Source organism: Rousettus aegyptiacus, unplaced genomic scaffold (assembly GCF_014176215.1).
Source record: "Rousettus aegyptiacus isolate mRouAeg1 unplaced genomic scaffold, mRouAeg1.p scaffold_m13_p_6, whole genome shotgun sequence".
Classification (NCBI taxonomy): Eukaryota; Metazoa; Chordata; class Mammalia; order Chiroptera; family Pteropodidae; genus Rousettus; species Rousettus aegyptiacus.
The window spans coordinates 82,636,668-82,653,971 of NW_023416309.1; the positions used below are offsets into that span (position 1 = coordinate 82,636,668).

At 36.8% G+C, this 17,304-nt stretch overlaps 1 protein-coding gene across 4 annotated transcripts in view; it reads right to left on the reverse strand.

The window, feature by feature from the left end:
• Positions 1-17,304, reverse strand: part of MYO1D (myosin ID) — a 284,752-nt gene that overhangs the window by 131,012 nt on the left and 136,436 nt on the right. The window lies entirely within an intron of this gene.

Sequence of the window (17,304 nt, forward strand, 5' to 3'; positions counted from 1 at the left end):
AAACTCCTTGCACACGCCACCAAGCTCCAGTCGATAATTACTACTGCTCCTTAAATGACCGTTCCAACTCTTAGGTTGGTGGTGTTGCTTTCCTCCCTGTTTCCATCCTCTTAGGACTAACCTTTGCAACCTCTAGTTCAAAGCCAGACTCACTTAGGTTTATTTCATCTCAAATCCCGACCGGTGCCCACCAATTTCTCTCAGAAAAACTCACACAATATCCTCATTTTAAGTCTGTTTTCACGCAGACTCCTAAATTGGCACTGTGTGCTTACAACGTTCTCCTTTTTCAGCCTGCCGCACAATAAAAATAGATTTGTTTGCATGTTACCTGTGAGGAGGTCATCAGGGGACCCCAAAGAGGAACTAATGGGTCAAGAAAAACCGATATGGAAGGGAAACATGTCATAGGAGCAATTTGTGATGGGAACCTAGAATTCACATATACACAGAATAGCTAAAGACAACGAGGCGATGAAAACTAACTCATCAATGCATGTGGCATCAGCACAGAAACCCTTTTTAGTCAGAATGGCTCTCTTGTAGCTGAATCCACCATACAGATGGCTTTGTTACGCCTCCACCCAAGTGCTAAAATAAAGGTCCCTTCTTTAGTATCTTGAAAAACCAAAAGAATACAATTACAGGGTGGAAGTCTGATTCAATTTCTTAAAGAAAACACATTTTTAAAGTTTCATACTGTTTGTTGCCCTCCCCTGCCCCTTTTTTTGAAAAGGAAGGATATTAAGGTTCCCTGGAGCCACATCTATATAGGAAACCAATCTTTAATTTTCAAGAAGTGTTTTATAGAGCTTTTTATTAAAATGTTTTTGGTTTGATTCTTCAGTAACTTGAAAAAAACTTTTATTAAGTAAGTGCTCTTCAGGCATAGGTTTTCTTTTGATAACCTTTAAAATTTCATCTGTGTTCTTGGTTTATTTAGGTTTTGTACAGTTGAAAAAACAAATAATACAAAAGATGCTATAAAGACAGTAATCCTTCCCCTTGCCCACCTAACCACACCTCCCTACCTCACAGTCTCATTCTACAAAAATGCTTTTAACTGCTTCTTTTAGTATTTATAAATAATATACATACATAATGTTATCTCTTGGTTGATTCTTTTAGATACTATCCAAATTACAGAAGTTAGTGATTTAGCTCTCTCACCATCGTTCTTACCTCTCCTTTATCATCCCCCCAATAATTACATTTAAAATTTTACAGTTGTTCGAGTTGACATTATTACAAGCTATATTAACCATATTATATATTGCATAAATAACTTGCAAATTGTATGCATATATACTGTATTACTTATTACATTTAAATTCATCACTGTACTAAGGAGTATTAATGTGATTACCCTTTCATTACTTGGTCATGTAAATTTGTTTTTCTTTATAGTTAATAACTATCTCATTTTTAATTTGTTTTTAATATGTAGATTTGTTTTCTTACGGTTCATGTTTTCTTCGAATGATCAAACTAAAAATCCTATTGTTATTTCTTTCTAATTTTTATTTTTCTATTCGAGTTGACATCCAAATTATTTTATATTAGTTTCAGGTGTAGAGCATAGTGGTTAGACATTTATATAATTTACAAATTGATCCCCCCAACTGGTCTAGAACCCACCTGGCACTATACGTTGTTATTATAATATTATTGATCATATTCCCTATGCTGGATTTTATATTCCTCATGACTATTTTGTAACTGCCAATTTGTATTTCTAAATCCCGTCACCTTTTTCACCCAGTCCTCCAATCCCCCCCTCCCATCTGGCAATCACCAGTTTGTTCTCTTTATCTATGAGTCTGTTTTTGAATAAACTGTCTCATTTAAAAAGTCTGCTTTATTTCCTACATACTTACTGCTAATTTTTGGCCAAATGCTCTAACAGACCCATAGAATGATGAGCAATAATTTTCAATTGTCAAGCACATCAATTGAATCTTTTTCTTCGATATTCCTTGTCTACTGCACAGTTCCGTTCCTGAGACTTTTAAAACTACTCTTCTGTGTTGGATCCCTGATATCTGAGTTGATGTCTTTCTTTTTCTTGGTTTTCTTCCCTACAGTAGCTTCCAAGAAATGGTGCATGGCTGATAAATTTACATTCTCTTTAATTTCCTTGAGAGTATAAAGCAATTGCTTAAAATGTTGTCAGTTTCTTGAGCTAAATGGCACCCTGAGAAGGAATGGCTCATTTCACTAAAAAGTTTCCAGGTCACACCAACATATAACTAAGGCTAAAATACGCACATACAAAAAAGAAAGTAGCACAGCTTACTAAAGACAAAGATTTCAAATAATCGTTAACGACCAATGCATCAGAGCAGAGTAGCTGAGAGCAGGCTCTGGACTCAGACTGCCTGTGTTCAAATCTTGGCCTCACTTTAACAACTGGGTAAACTTGAACAAGCTTCTTAACTCCACTGTGCCTTAGTTTTCTTATCTGTAAAATGAGGATGATAATGGTGCGTATTTTGAGGGTTGTTTTGAAGATTAAAGGAGTTAATATACACGAAACACTTAAAATAGTGCTCGTGGGTAGCTGAAACTCAATATGAATCAGTTATAACTATTTGAAATCTTTGTCTTTAGTAGGTCATTGTTTTTGTTTGTTTTTGTTGTTGTTTTTATTGCACATGCAGATTATTTTTGCCTTAGTCACATATCAGTATTACCAAGAAACTCTTTAATGAATGTGAGCCATTCCTTCTCAGTGTGTCATTTACATTAAATAGTGTTTGGCTATTATTCTTCCACTGATAATATGGACTGAATGCCCATGATTTATATGACTTATCCAGTCTTTTAGCTGCCTGAGAGGAGTAAAGAGAGAACTGGGGCTTTGGGTAGCTGTCATTGAGTTACTTAATACAAATGAAATAAATACATCAGAAGTTTGTTTCACTGTCTGGGGTGTATCATAGGCTTTTGGCCTGGTTGGGGAGAAATATTCTTTTTCCCCTTGTCTTTGGAGCTTTTGTTGGTATGGCTGTAATAATTATTCCCAGTAGATGCTTTTTCTCTTCCCTAACATGCTGCTACATCAGACGCAGTGAAGATGGTAGACATACTCAGCTCTTCTTGCCCGGAGAGTCTTTTTGATGGAAGAAGGGTCCCTAAAGGAGGTGTAGATTATTCCAAGCCTTCCCTCCGGTGTACCTTTATACTTAACGCCAGAATCTTCAAAAGCAGTGAGACTTCTCAGAATTCCCTCCTTGTACTCTTCCATGTTCCAATCTTCTCTTTGAAGAACATATTGATTTTTTTTTTTTTTTTAGCACCTTCTTTCAATTTGGTCCAGGTTTTTCTTTTTCTGGATGACACTTCTCAGTTTCTGGTATGAAGCTGAGATCTTTTCTTGGTTTCAGGGTTGATGGTTTGTTCTTTGTTATTTTTACATTTTTGTTAATTTCAGCAAATGTGGGAGAAAAGAATTTCATGAACCTGCAGTTATAATAACTGTATCAGAAGTCCCTTAGGCTTTAGTTTTTAACATCAGAGAAAAAGTAGCATTGAAAAACTACTGAGGAAAATGATTCTGTGCAATATAGAATTCATGTATTTTTCCGTAAAATCTAAGCATATTTCGTTTAACTGTTTATGCTCCTATAAAAGTTTGTGTGTCTGTGATAGGGTTGTTGTGGTTTTTCCCACCAGGATATGTACGTTGGAATTTAAAGTATAAAAACAGGTATTTTCCACTTCCCTTTTTGTTTAAAGCTGCTTAAACTGTTGGGTTTACCTCTGTAGAGGATGTTGTCTGATGATGGAGGATTAAAAAGCAGAAAATTGAATGTTATATTCAATAAGTAAATGCTTAATATTTGTTTGCATATGCCTAGAGAGATTAAGCAAAAAACAAGGCCAAAGGGGACTTCATTAAAATGATATTAACACTAAAAGTGGAACCAACTAGATATTATATGCTTTAGGATATGATATAAGAGACTCAACGCTGAAAGAGATGCAATAGGACTTGAGAGGTGAAGTTAAGCAGAAGATGTAAGCAGAGAGCAGACTGACAAAGGAGAGGGCAGGCAAGTCATTTCTCAGCTAGAAAAGAGGACAGAGGCTGACTCAGAGGGAATAACTGAGGTATGAAGATTGAACATCAGGGCAATGCTGCACACATCTTTGCTACTGAATTTTGGATCCAAATCCTCTCTTCAATACTTCTACCCCCTCCAGTCAATTCTCAACACAGAGGCAAAAGTGATTTTTTTAAGTCCAAAGTCAGATCATGTCACCTCTTTGCTTAAAACTCTGCTACAGCTCTCCATTTCCCTCAGAGCGAAAGCTGAAGTCCTTCTCCTGGCATACCGGGCCCACGCCATCAGGTACTGCTACCTTCCGACCTCGCCTCCCACTGTTCTCTCCCTTCGCTCCAGCCACACTGGGCCCTGCACCCTTTTGTCTCAGGGCCTTGCACTAGTTTTCCTTCTGAAATGGCCTTCCCTGAGATATCACATGATGAACTTCCTCACCTGCTCGGAGTCTTTCCTCAGTTGTCACCCTCCCAATGAGACCAACCCTGACCATCCTATTTAAAACTTCAACTTATCTCTCCCCTCCTTTCCCAGTACTCTCCATGCTCTATTTTTTCCCTCTTCCTTCCAGCACTTATACCTTCCAACATATCATGTAATTTATATATTATCGTATTGTATTGTTTATGCTCTACCCATGCCGGAATTTAGGCTCTACCAAGCCAGGGTTCTTTGTCTCTTTGCTCACTGATGAATCTCCAGTACCCAGAACAACGTCAAGGACACAAGCAGCCACTCAATAGTATTTGTTGAATAAACGAATGTTTTCAACTTCATCTTCAAGCCTGATATTGAATCTCTCATTTTGAATGTTATGTTTTACATTTTCAAGAAGAGCTCATTCTTGTCCTCCACGTACTCCCTTTTCAAAACATTTTGTTCTTGTTTTGTAAAAGTAACATCTCATTGTTCCTCTCTGAGTATATGAATCATGGTTTTACTTTACGTGTTGCTGCCTGCATGGTACCTGTTACTTCCAAAACCCCTTTGTCCATTTGTCTGGGTCTCAGCTTTTTGTGTGAGAGGCCCTCCTCAAATGTCTGGGGATCCTTGGCTGTTCATTCACTGAAGAGTGTGATGCCACTTGGAAGCTACCTGTGTATGTGCGATATGAACGGTGAACTTTGCTGTTTAGGTGGGGACCAACCACCTGAAGGGGCCCCTGTACATCTATATCTTAAAGCGTTTTCTCTTTGCTGCCAGAATTCTGAGGGAAGGGGGACGGGAGGACTCTTTAGCCTCCAGGCTTTCACTTAGTTTCCTTGGTTTCAATATGGTGCTTGACCCTTCTCCTCCACTGTGCCTGGTGTCCCCAAGCCCAGAGCTTCTCTGGCTCAATTTCTTCAGCGTAAACTTCTTGTCTTCTATCAGAATGAGGCTAAGGTAGTCACCTGGCTTCGTGAGGCCTGGGAGAAGACCTAAGTATCTAATTGGTTTCTATTCGGATTTTCAACCAACCTGCCCTTCAGCGATCCTCCTCGCCCCTACCTACAGAGGCACCTCCCGTGCCTGAATCTTTCTAGAGCTCCGTGGCTGGGTGACCTGGCTCGCTTGTCCGCCTTCGTCTCCACGGGCACTAAGCTTTCAGCTTTCTCCACCTGCTCGGACGAGCAACCATAGGTTCACTTGCTTCCTAAATTACGTTGCTGCCTCTTGTCTGCCGTTGTTTCCACTGTGGCTCTGTTTGTTCTTGTGGGTTTCCCTAATTTTTATCCCTTACTGCTTATTTAATGGTTTTGAAAGGGAGTGGCTATAAACACAATCTGTCATGTTTAACCAGAGGTTTTGTAATGTCATCTTAATTCTACCATGTTTTCCTCTGGTGCGCACTTCCTCCGTGGTCAGGCGTGTCAAAGCAACATCTGGCAGTCATTAAAGTACAAGATATATTTTGCAAATGATGTAGGATTCTAGGTTACACTCATTAAGAAGTAGGTCAATTGCATATCTTCGGTTTAGTCTCAGAAATATACACAGGTCAACTTTCCTTTTTTCCCCGCTAGTTCGCCATGCTTTTTTTTCTTCTTTTTTTTTCCCTCCCTAGTCACTATGGGTATTGGGTCCTTTCTGCCTGTGCTCTGAATTGAATGTTCTCTTGGTTCCCACAACCAGAATCCTTCAAAATTTCAGCTTCCCAGGCCCTCCATGACTAGAAACAACTTTTGGGACAAAGATCTTTTTATTATTTCCACCCTTAAGTTCTCCACAGAGTTATTTAAGCAAGAGTTCCCACAGTTTATGGTTGTTAAAGAGTTGTGATATAAGAAAATTTATTTAGGTACAAGGAAGAACTCTGAGCAAATTGTAAAATACAAAAAAAAAATCTATCTTTGGTATCCACACACCCCATTAAGTTAGAAGATGACAGTTGCATCTTATTAGGGATATTTCATAATTGATTAATGAGGCTTCATCCATTCTAGGAGTTATTTTAAAGGAAGACTTAAAGATGGAAAAAATCTTCCTAAGTTATTTCTCTTCAACTCAAATATCTCTATGAGGGAAAAAATAAATAAAGACCTAAAGTGCTATTTTTAAAATGCTGGTGCATTATTTTTTCACAAGAATAGCAGCTTAACATGTACCAAGAAGAAAATAAGACCCAGTGGATATAATTTGTAGGTTCTTAGCATAATTCTTGACACAAAACTCCCTAGTTATACAGAAAAATTAGTGGCATTTTAAGATGACCTAGGGGAAAATTAAGAAGGAAGAAGTAACCAAATCTTTAGTCAGTAAACAAATATGAAGCCATTAAAATAAAGACAGAGACAAAAACAAACAAAACAAAACACATGCGAGCCTGATCATTATAAGCTGTCCTGGTTAACTTAACTATGTGTATGTGGGGTGGTATGTGCTTAGTAGAGTGTAAGTTAGAAATGACCGCCCCTGAGCTGCTTTATCTTGGTCTAGTAGACTAAATTTCTGGTAGTTGACTTGAGAACCTTTATCTAGGACTTGAACATTTTATATATGGCCTTGTCCAGATCCATTAACCTTGCAATTCTTTTGTGCACACAATTGCTATCTGTTAACTATTTCTTTACTACGATGATTCAGTGATCTGACAACCCCCTTGTAACTATAACCTAAGAAACAATGAAACCTCTTGGTCAATTACTGTCAGAATTACTGTCAGAAGCTCAGTGTGAACTCTATCAAAGCCGAAATGCAATTGTTTTGAAGACAAATAAAAATAAAATTACTTTAGCCAACAGATTACACAATCTTATGGGCTTTTCAGGATTCAATCTTGTTCAAAAGTGAACACTCTGCAAAGCTGTACTAAAGCAGTTGCTTTCTTCTGTTTATTTTCTGAACAGAAGAGGTACAACATTGATAATTCAATCTCAAAATCTCTTAGGTCAAGGCTTTCTCAAAACTGCTTTTTGACATAGAACTATAGGGTTCTAGTCAAGTGTTTGGGCATTTGAGCAGATCCCATGAGGCATCTGGGGATGTTCTGGCTTTGCCTACCGCCTTCTCAACCCCCAGACCCAACTCCAACCAATGCTGAGGTCACTCACCACCTGGTCGGGGGACAGTTGGGCTTTTTACCTTGTGTGAAAAGCCATTATTTTAATGGCTTCATATTTGTTTACTGACTTTTCTTTCTTTCTATACAGCATCTAAAATATCCAGAAATCCTTTTAAAAAAAATAACCCAGTATGCCTTTGCTTTGGATGCGTGCAAATGATCTCAACTTTGAATATTCTCTTAGATCATTAAAAAACTCAGATAATAACTGAAATTCAAAAGGACTAGCTAAAGGAGCATCCTAATGTTCATTTCTATAGAGTTCCAAAATAAATTATGAAATATAGAGCCTCTGAAGTGCTCCCTGAAAAAGGGGTTCCATTTCCAATAAGTGTGGGAAGCTGCACACTGCAATTCCTTTTTGGAGACTCCTGATGCACATTACCATATTAAAAGTTCTGATAAATTCTTTGTAAAAAAAACAATTTTAACTTCGTTCAACAGAATTTATAAAACATATTTGACTGTAGAATGCTTTGTACCCAGATTACTCTTTCATTTTGAAGGAGGTCAAGATATGCTGTTCCAAAATATGTCCCTTTGGCATAAGCATTACTTTGAATGTTCATTCATCAAAAATTTCCCAAATTCCTACTGTATGTGTGGTTTCTGTAGGGAGCATGAAGGAAAATGAGAATACCTATGATATCCTAAGAAATCCCAAAATGTATATGAGATAACTGGGGAACAACTACCATCCCTTAAAAAAGTAAGATTTGGTCCCACTTTACAACAATGTAAATTTCCATGCAACAAAGTCTTAATTCTTCACCAGAGTGAGGCTGTTTCAAGGGAGTCCAGCACTGCTCAGAGGGACAGCTCCTTGGCTGGCACTGTGTTGGGGTGGAGTGTAGTGTAGAGTCCCGCCCTGGACAGAGAAGCCGGCATTCCCCATGTGCGACCCGGGGAATTAGGCAGTCAAACTTTGCAGGCCTAAAAGTCTTTACCTGTGAAGCAAGGATGTATACCAGATGATTTATAAGAGCACCCGAGTGCTCTTATAAATTCTACATAATGGCTCCTGATGAGTAAAAATTTTAAAAATGTCATTCGAAGGTTCTTTCTGATTCAAAGTGCACATGGAACTGACAACCACTATCTTTGATTTTCATCTGATTACTGTTATTAGCCCTAAGGGAAGGGAGAGAAAACTTTATTTGACTATTATGTGCCAGACCTTGTGCTAGACACTCGATATACATTAGAAATAGGTATTTTAAAAGCACATATTCTTGACATATTATTTGTATATTACTGTTACATGTTTCTCTTACTAATAATTTACTATAAAGAAAGCAGGGCACATTTTACATAAGTTTCTTTAAGTCATACATTAATATATTTTTGCTTAAAAATGCTTGGCTTTGGGGAAAAAAAATCATTATTCAGACCTATGAACCCTGCTTCTACAGAGGAATACAGTTAACGTGCACAGCTCTTGCTATTAGCCTGGCTCTAATTGTAGGCAATGGACCATGGTTCTAGCAGGGTTTTGTTTAAAACCAGTGTTCTTCAACCTATCCCTGCATCCTGCTATCAATTACCTATATTCACTGTGATGGTGATACTGGGTGAAGATGCTTCCTGGTGGGGGATTTCAGAATGTTGGGGGAAGGACATAATCTGGAAAAAGTCCCTTGGATTATGTAGGGTAAACATCAAACATGCTCCCTCTTCATATTCCTGTCTTAGATTGTAATTTAATGGGGGAATGGCAAGATAAGAAAATGTCTGCTTATTAGGATATTTTTTTTCAAAAGTTCAAGTTTACAGAGTACAAGTTGAACATAATATGATTAAATATCTATGAAAACCATTACTGGTCATAACTTAATTACAAAAAGAAAAAAGAATACAACTACATTGTTTGAGTGTGTGATTTATCATAGTAATAGACAATACCTGTAATATGAGTGATAAGTAGCTCATGCTAGAAAAATGTTGTGGTAACACAGAAATGTTACTATTTAGAGAAAAATTTAGATACAATAAAATGCTAGATTTGCTCAGTGATATTGGGTTTTATATTTGTACACATAGCTATAATTATCTTTACTACTGAAAATTCTACTAGGAACATAACTTTGTACTTATAAATCTGAAAACTCCTACTATCTAATCCATTTCTTCCCCAAGAAATGTTTTATAGTAGTTGAAAATTGAGGTTTCTTAGTTATATACCAAGCAAGTCAGAATAGATTTAAAATGGATGTCAATAATATCCAAAATTTATAAAGGACTTATACAATTCAACAGCAAAAAACCAAACAATCCAATTAAAAAAATGGGCAGAAGACCTGAACAGATACTTTTCCAAAGAAGAAATACAGATGGCCAACAGACATATGAAGAGATGCTCAAGGTCGCTAATCATCAGAAAAATGCAAATTAAAGTCACAATGAGATATCACCTCACACCTGTCAGAATGGCTATCATCAATAGATCAAAAAACAGCAAGTGTTGGCAAGGATGCAGAGAAAAGGGAACCCTCATACATTGTTGGTGGGATTGCAAATTGGTACAGCCGCTATGGAAAGCAGTATGGAGGTTTCTCAAAAAATTAAAAATGGATATACCTTTTAACCCATTGATTGTACTTCTGAGTATTTATCCAAAGAAAATCAAAACAATAATTTGTAAAGATCTATGCGCCCCAATATTCATGGCAGTACAATTTACAATAGCCAAGATATGGAAGCAACTTAAATGCCCACCAACAGATGATTGGATAAAGAAATTATGGTTTATATATACAGTGGAATATTACTTAGCCATTAAAAAAAATAAAATCCTACCATTTGCAATGACATGGTTATCATTCTGAGTGAAATAAGTCAGATAGAGAAAGATAAATATAACAGTATTTCACTTATATGCGGAATCTAAGGAACTAAAAGAACAAACTAATCAAAAACAGACTCACAAATATAGTGGACAATTTGGTGATGGACAGAGGGGAGGGGAGTTGGGGGCTGGGAGGATGGGGTGAAGGGTTAAAGAAGTACAAATTAGTAGTTGATAGTTGGGAATGAGGAAGGGGAGCACGGCAGAGGGAATGCAGTTAGCATTAATATGATGCCTAAGCGGAGGGCCAGCAGAGGGAGGGAGCAATTGGGGGAATCGTTTTGTGAACAATATAGATGTGTAACCAATGTACTGTATACTTGAAACTAATTTAAATAAATAAAGTAAAAAATAAAAATCAAAGGATAAAAAATTTAAAAAATGGATGTCAATAAGAATATGATTAATTTTCAACTAACTTCTCTAGAATCTAAAAAATAAATATACATTTTAATGGTCATTTGTAATTGTTTTGTAAACTGCATTTTTAAATCCTGTTTTTATTTTATGCCATTTATACTGATTTGTATGAGTTCTTTATAAATTAAGAAAAGTATTCTTTTGTCATTGGTGTTTTAAATATTTTTTTCCTAGTATGTCAATGATCTTTTGATACCGTTTATGGTATATTGCCACACAGAAGTTTAAAAAAATGTATGTAGTCAAGTGTATTGATTTTTCATTTACGGTTATATACACATTTTATACAAAACTGAGATCATATAATAATCATAAGTGCTTTGCAATATTTTTTATTCAATATACCAAGAACATTTTCCCATGTGATCAAATATCTTCCTGTAATATAATTCTGAATGGCCTCACAGTACTCAGACAGATACATATAATTAAGTTAACCAACTACCACTGTAAGATATTTTTAGCATTTTCAACCTTTTTTGCAATTACGAGTATTTTAGTAATATCACTGTATATAAATTCATGTACACAAATGATCTATGGTGAAGTTCTAGAAACAGAATCACTGTTGTGACCCATTTATGTTTTCCACTGCCACGTATTAAAGTACCCATTCCCAAACTATACTGTGTGAATACCTAAAAATAACTAAGTTGATAGGACAATATGTTGTTGCTATGATTAAATTGCTTTATTACTGTTATTCAACTTTTTAAAATCCACTAGCTATTTGAGTTTTTTCTTTTGTGAATTCTCTCTTCACTCTTTTTTGTCCACATATTCATAATTTTACACAATGATTTGTAAGGGCTTTTCATATATCAAATAAGCTATCCTTTTATTACATTTACAAAGATTTCTTAGCATTTTGTCTTGTACTATCTTCTCGGCATGGTTATTGGTTCAATAAAACATGAGAAGAGTTTTGCTAGGTGGTTCTGAGAAAGAAAATGTCCTCACTTTTCTGAGAATGTTTAAGGACTTCTAGAAGTGACTCTGAACAAGGAAGAAACGTGTGGCTGCTGAAATTGTTGGCAGCCATTGTGCGACCACGAGGGGGAGCCACACTTAGAAAAAAGATGATCCAAGAGAAGGACTAATAGGCTTCCCAATGTATGAACTAAATCCCTGTTACAGTCGATGCCAGTTTAAATAGTGTTTTCTCTCTTTCTTTCTTCTTATTTTGCAGCTGAACACACTGTGATACAATTATATGTGTGTGTTTTTTTTAGAAACAAAAGTTTTAAATGTTTATGTAGGGACCCCTATCAATCTTTCCTTCATGAATTCTTCTTTTGCTGCTGTTGCACTCAGAATTTCTCTACTTTAAAATCAAATATGTGGCCATAGAATAAATTTGTTTTGTTAAAATGTAAGCTCTATAGGGGGAAAAGGGGCCTCGATTACAAGTAGGAGAGTTTTTATTTTACAATCACTTCCTGAATGGCAGGAGATTGTGTTCATTCCAGAAGATTATCCATATTTAAAGATATGTGAAATGCCCACTAAAGCTCTGAATTTTTTGAATGAGGGTGTCTCCTCTGATAAAGTGGTGGAAAAAGCCACTTGGAAGTAATCAGGGGGGAATACACACACACGCACACACACACACGTGCGCGCGTGCACATACATACCTACACCCACAAATATTTAAATTACTTAATTGCAAAAGGCATAAGCTATAGTGAAAAGGGTATAGTACAGGTTTTAATATATCAGTCATAATCAATCAGCAGTTTCATGTAAAATCAATGCAAGCATATCTTGAATTCAGAGAAAAAGTCAGACCACTTTCCAAATGAACGCTAGCATTAGAAGGCCTGAACAGTTCTTTTGTATGTGAAACTTGGAAATATTTTAGGATCCTCAAAATCTACCTTTCCTTTTTTGGTCTCTTTCATTCATTTCAACTGGCTTGCAATCAATATTTCATGAAACTCTTATAGCTAGTTGCCCTCTCCAGGTGTCCTGCTAAAAAACTAAAATCCAAATTCCAGTAGAAAACTTGTAGGCATAAATCCTGCTGCACTGGCGACAAAAAGTGATAGAAGCAGACTCTGTAGTGATATTAAGGTGCCTTGTAAATGTTCAAGCCCTTTCTTACTGCAGCCTCTTTGCTTATGTGTTTCCCTCTGCGAGTCTTACTCCGTCCAGTTTTCCTAGAGAGTCAGATCCTTCTCATTCTTTAGATCTAGGCTTACCGTCATCGAATCATAGAACTCTTTCTTGACCAGACTATTTAAAATACATTTCCCTCGTCCGCTGAATGACTGCCCCAATCAGCCCTTCCTTTCCTTCATAACTGTCACACAATTTGTAATTGTTTGTTGACCTTTTTGTTTCACTCTGCTAGAATATATGCTTCATGAGGACAAAAATGATTTCTATTATATTCATCACTGTTTTTCCAAAGAGTGCCTAGCAATAAACACATTTGTTGAATGAATACTTACTGGCTTGAATAAACTAAGTATCTTTATTATAAGTTTTAAATAAGACTTATTTATCTATAAAAGAGGCCCATCAGACTGTTTTACATCTAAGAAGGGCTCAGTAATTTGGGGTTTAAAAGCTCACTTAAAAGAAAAAGACTACTCATCTTGTTATACAACTGTGAAAATGAGCCAAGCAGAATATGAAACATTCAAGAAATTCATGGCAGCTGCTACACAGTTCTCAAGTCTGAATAGAATTTCAAAATCAATGTTGATGGTTCTAGAGCAGTCTTATATGAATAAGCATCAACTTGAAAAATGGTGCCAAGTGGGTACTAGACTTATCATAGGGATCCCTTTGTCTATACACTGTGCTGTACACTTGAAACCAATATACTACTGAATGTTAAGTGTAATTTTAAAAAAATTTTAAATCTTGTCAATTGCAGTGAACAACATGATGCACAAAAATGTCTGGTTTTCAGTGATATTCATTTTATATTAGAAGAATTTCACTAAAATGTAAAATATTCATCTCAAAAAAGTTGGTTCTGTTATAGCTATGAAAATGTTGATATCCTAAATTAACTAAGTTCTGACTTTCCTATTCATTCCAGTCACAGGATTCTTCATGAAAAAAAAAAAAAAGCCCTTTGGCCTTATTTTTCTTTTTTTGACAAAAGCCAACACCTTAATGTTACTACACCTTATCAAGTGACCAAAGAAAATGGAACGTAGTACATCCTTATTCCCTCTCTTGAAGTTCGTAAGACTGAGAAAGAACCCATGAACTCTACTGTGTATTATTGCTTTTTGTATGTGAAACTAGGAAATATTTTAGGATCCTCAAAATCTACCTTTCCTTTTTTGGTCTCTTTCATTCATTTCAACTGGCTTGCAATCAATATTTCATGAAACTCTTTTATAGCTAGTTGCCCTCCAGGTGTCCTTCTAAAAAACTAAAATCCAAATTCCAGTTGAAAACTTGCAGGGCCTGTGAGAAGAATGTAATTCCTCTACTATTGAAAAGAGAAGAAAGACAAAAAAACTGGACTGGGAAATTCTATCAAATTCAAATATACAAATACTGCATATTGGTTCTCAAACGAACAGAGACCAAATTCCAATTAATGTATAGGAAATCAACTCTTGGTTAGATTACTTTGATGAACTAGCTATTCAAACTCATAGGCCAAAGACAACAGGATATTATAATTAATGCAGCTTTGGCTTTAACTCAGCAGCTGATAGGTATGCTCCCACTTCTCTTCTTGAGACTATCCAGCAGATACTCTTTCCCCCAAAAGCAGAACACTCTTGCTTCGTTTTCATACTTCAAAGAATACACTGAGTCATTTACATAAAACGCTGTGTCAGGTTACATTATTATAGCAAATATATATTCCTTCCTTCTTAACCTACATGGGTCACCCCACTGATGTGATCTGCTTTCATTAATAAGATATAAATGCATGTGATCTGAACAGCTTGAAATGCGCTTGTGTGGTCAGCCTTGCCCTATAAGCCTTCTGCTATTACCATGAGAAGAACATGCCCTAGGGGTCCACTGACTTCAGAAAGATGAGCAACATATGAAGCCAACCTGTATTCAACCCATGGCCTAGGATAGGCTCTCCTAAGAATGGCCTAACCCCAGATACATAAGGAAGAAATAAATTAAACTGTTACATCCATTACGTTTTAGGGTGGTATGGTAGTCTGAATAATGTTGCCCCCCGCCCCCGCAACAGATATCTACTTCTTAACTCCAGGAACCTATAAATGTTACCTCATATGGCAAAAAAGGACTTTGCAGATATAACTAGGTTAAGGACCTTAACATGACATTACCCTGGATTATCTGGTAGGCTTCTAAATGCAATCACATATACCCTTAATAAGAGGGAGGCAGTGAGAGATTTGAAGACAGAACAGGAGAACGTATTATGACCATAGAGGCAGTGATTGGAGACACATGCCTCAGAATTTTGGGAGCCATCAGAAGCTGGAAGAACAAGGAATGAAAAATGACCAGGGGAGTGTAGCCCTAACAATAACTTGATTTTGGCCCAGTGAAATTGATTTCAGACTTCCGGCCTCTGGAACTGTGAGAGAATAAATTTCTGTTGTTTTAAGCCATTAAGTTCGTGATAATTTTTTACAGCAGGCGTAGCAAACTAATGCAGGTGGTCTGGGGCAAACTGTGGCAGCAGTTAACTGATACAAACCCAAACCAATAATATTAGTATTAATACTATCAATGTTAATAATAATAACAAACACAAGGTACTTATCATGTGCTAAGCACTGTTCAAAGTATGTTGAATATATGAACTCATTTAATGGTCACAACCATACTACAAGGTGGGTGCTGTTTTATTTCTCTTTTACAGATGAGGAAACTGAAGCACAGAGAGCCCAAAAGTATCATCCCAGTTAAGTGTCAGAGCTGGGACTAGAACCCAAGTGCCTTACAGTTGCCTGAAGCCAAGAACTATCTGTTGGTTAGGCAGTAATAGAGTCTAGAAATTACATACAAGTTAGCAGTTCTTCAACTCTAGCAGAAGAGTTAAAATTTTAAGGTTTCTTTCCAGTTGGGAATAACTCTTGTGCCTACTAATCACTCCATTTGCTTGGTATCATGAAGGTATCTCATTTAAATGCACATGCATAGCTCTTAAGTATCAAATATCTCTGCTTTCATACGTAAAATAACTAATATAAATTTTAGAAGTCCCAAAGCACATAGTAGTGAGTCGTGATAATACAATTATACCATTGACAAGAAGCTACCCAGTGCCACTGTGTATAGGGCATTTTGCTGGGGGCCCTGGTTAGAATACAAAGAAGTATAAGGGCACTACTTCCCGCAACAACATATAATCTAGTTGAGGAGAGAAGACCAATGTGTGAAATAAATAGGTGATCTAAATTTAAAGGCTACAGAATTACAAAATTCAATGGGAATTTCTGAGCCGAAAACTCTCATAAATCATCTAGCCGAGAGATTCTCTGCCCTGACATTTCATGGCATACCTCATGAAAGACACTCTCATATGCAACACATGCCTGGGGGTTGGTTGTGCAATCCCACTCAAGAAAGCAAGTATAAATTTTATAGAAATAACTTTGAATCAGTTCCTACTTATAAAATAATTATCTTCGGTAACTTATTATTAGTAACAAATTACTCATAATATACCTCATATCCAACTGTGCTGTTTTACAGATAAAAGAAGCGATGACCTAAATAAAACCTTACACAAACCTAAAACTAAGAGCCGCCAGCAGGATCCTGCCTCCCACTGAAGTTACTGTCTCCGAGAGCCACATATAATTGACAAATGTGTTCTGGTGAAGGAAATAAAAATGACTTTATTTAGACTGGTGTGACCAGGAGGGCTTTAGTGAGGAGGTGGAATCTAATGCGAAGAATGCTAAGGGCAAGGCAAAGAGTGTATGTAGAAACATACAGTTGGAAGAGAGAGACAGATAACTGTTTGGGAGCTTGGTGAAAACTCGATGATGCTGTGCAGTGGTACAATGGTTGGAGCCAGATTCTGGAAGAGTCTGGTCTTAATGCTGTAGGTGAATGAAGAGTCTCTGAACAGAGGAACATCATGAAAACTAAGATTGTGATATGCAGATGAGGGTCAAGGAGGGAGCCTGGGAGATCACACAGAAGTGGTTTGGGGCAGAGTACCACCACCATCACCATATTCTGCTGGTTTTCATACTGGAACACCCCTTTACAGTGCTTACAGTATGACTTCGGTTTTAAAAAGTGTGTGTGTGTGTGTGTGTGTGTCTGTGTGAGAGAGAGAGAGAGAGAGAGAGAGAGAGAGAAAGAGAGAGAGAGAGAGAAAGTGTGTGAGTTGGACAAAGGCTGCAATGATATATGCCAAACGTTAATAGTAGTTACCTTTTGGCAGTGAAAAGATGGGTGATGGTGATGTCATTTTATTTTTTTATATTTCACAATGAACACACATTAGTTTA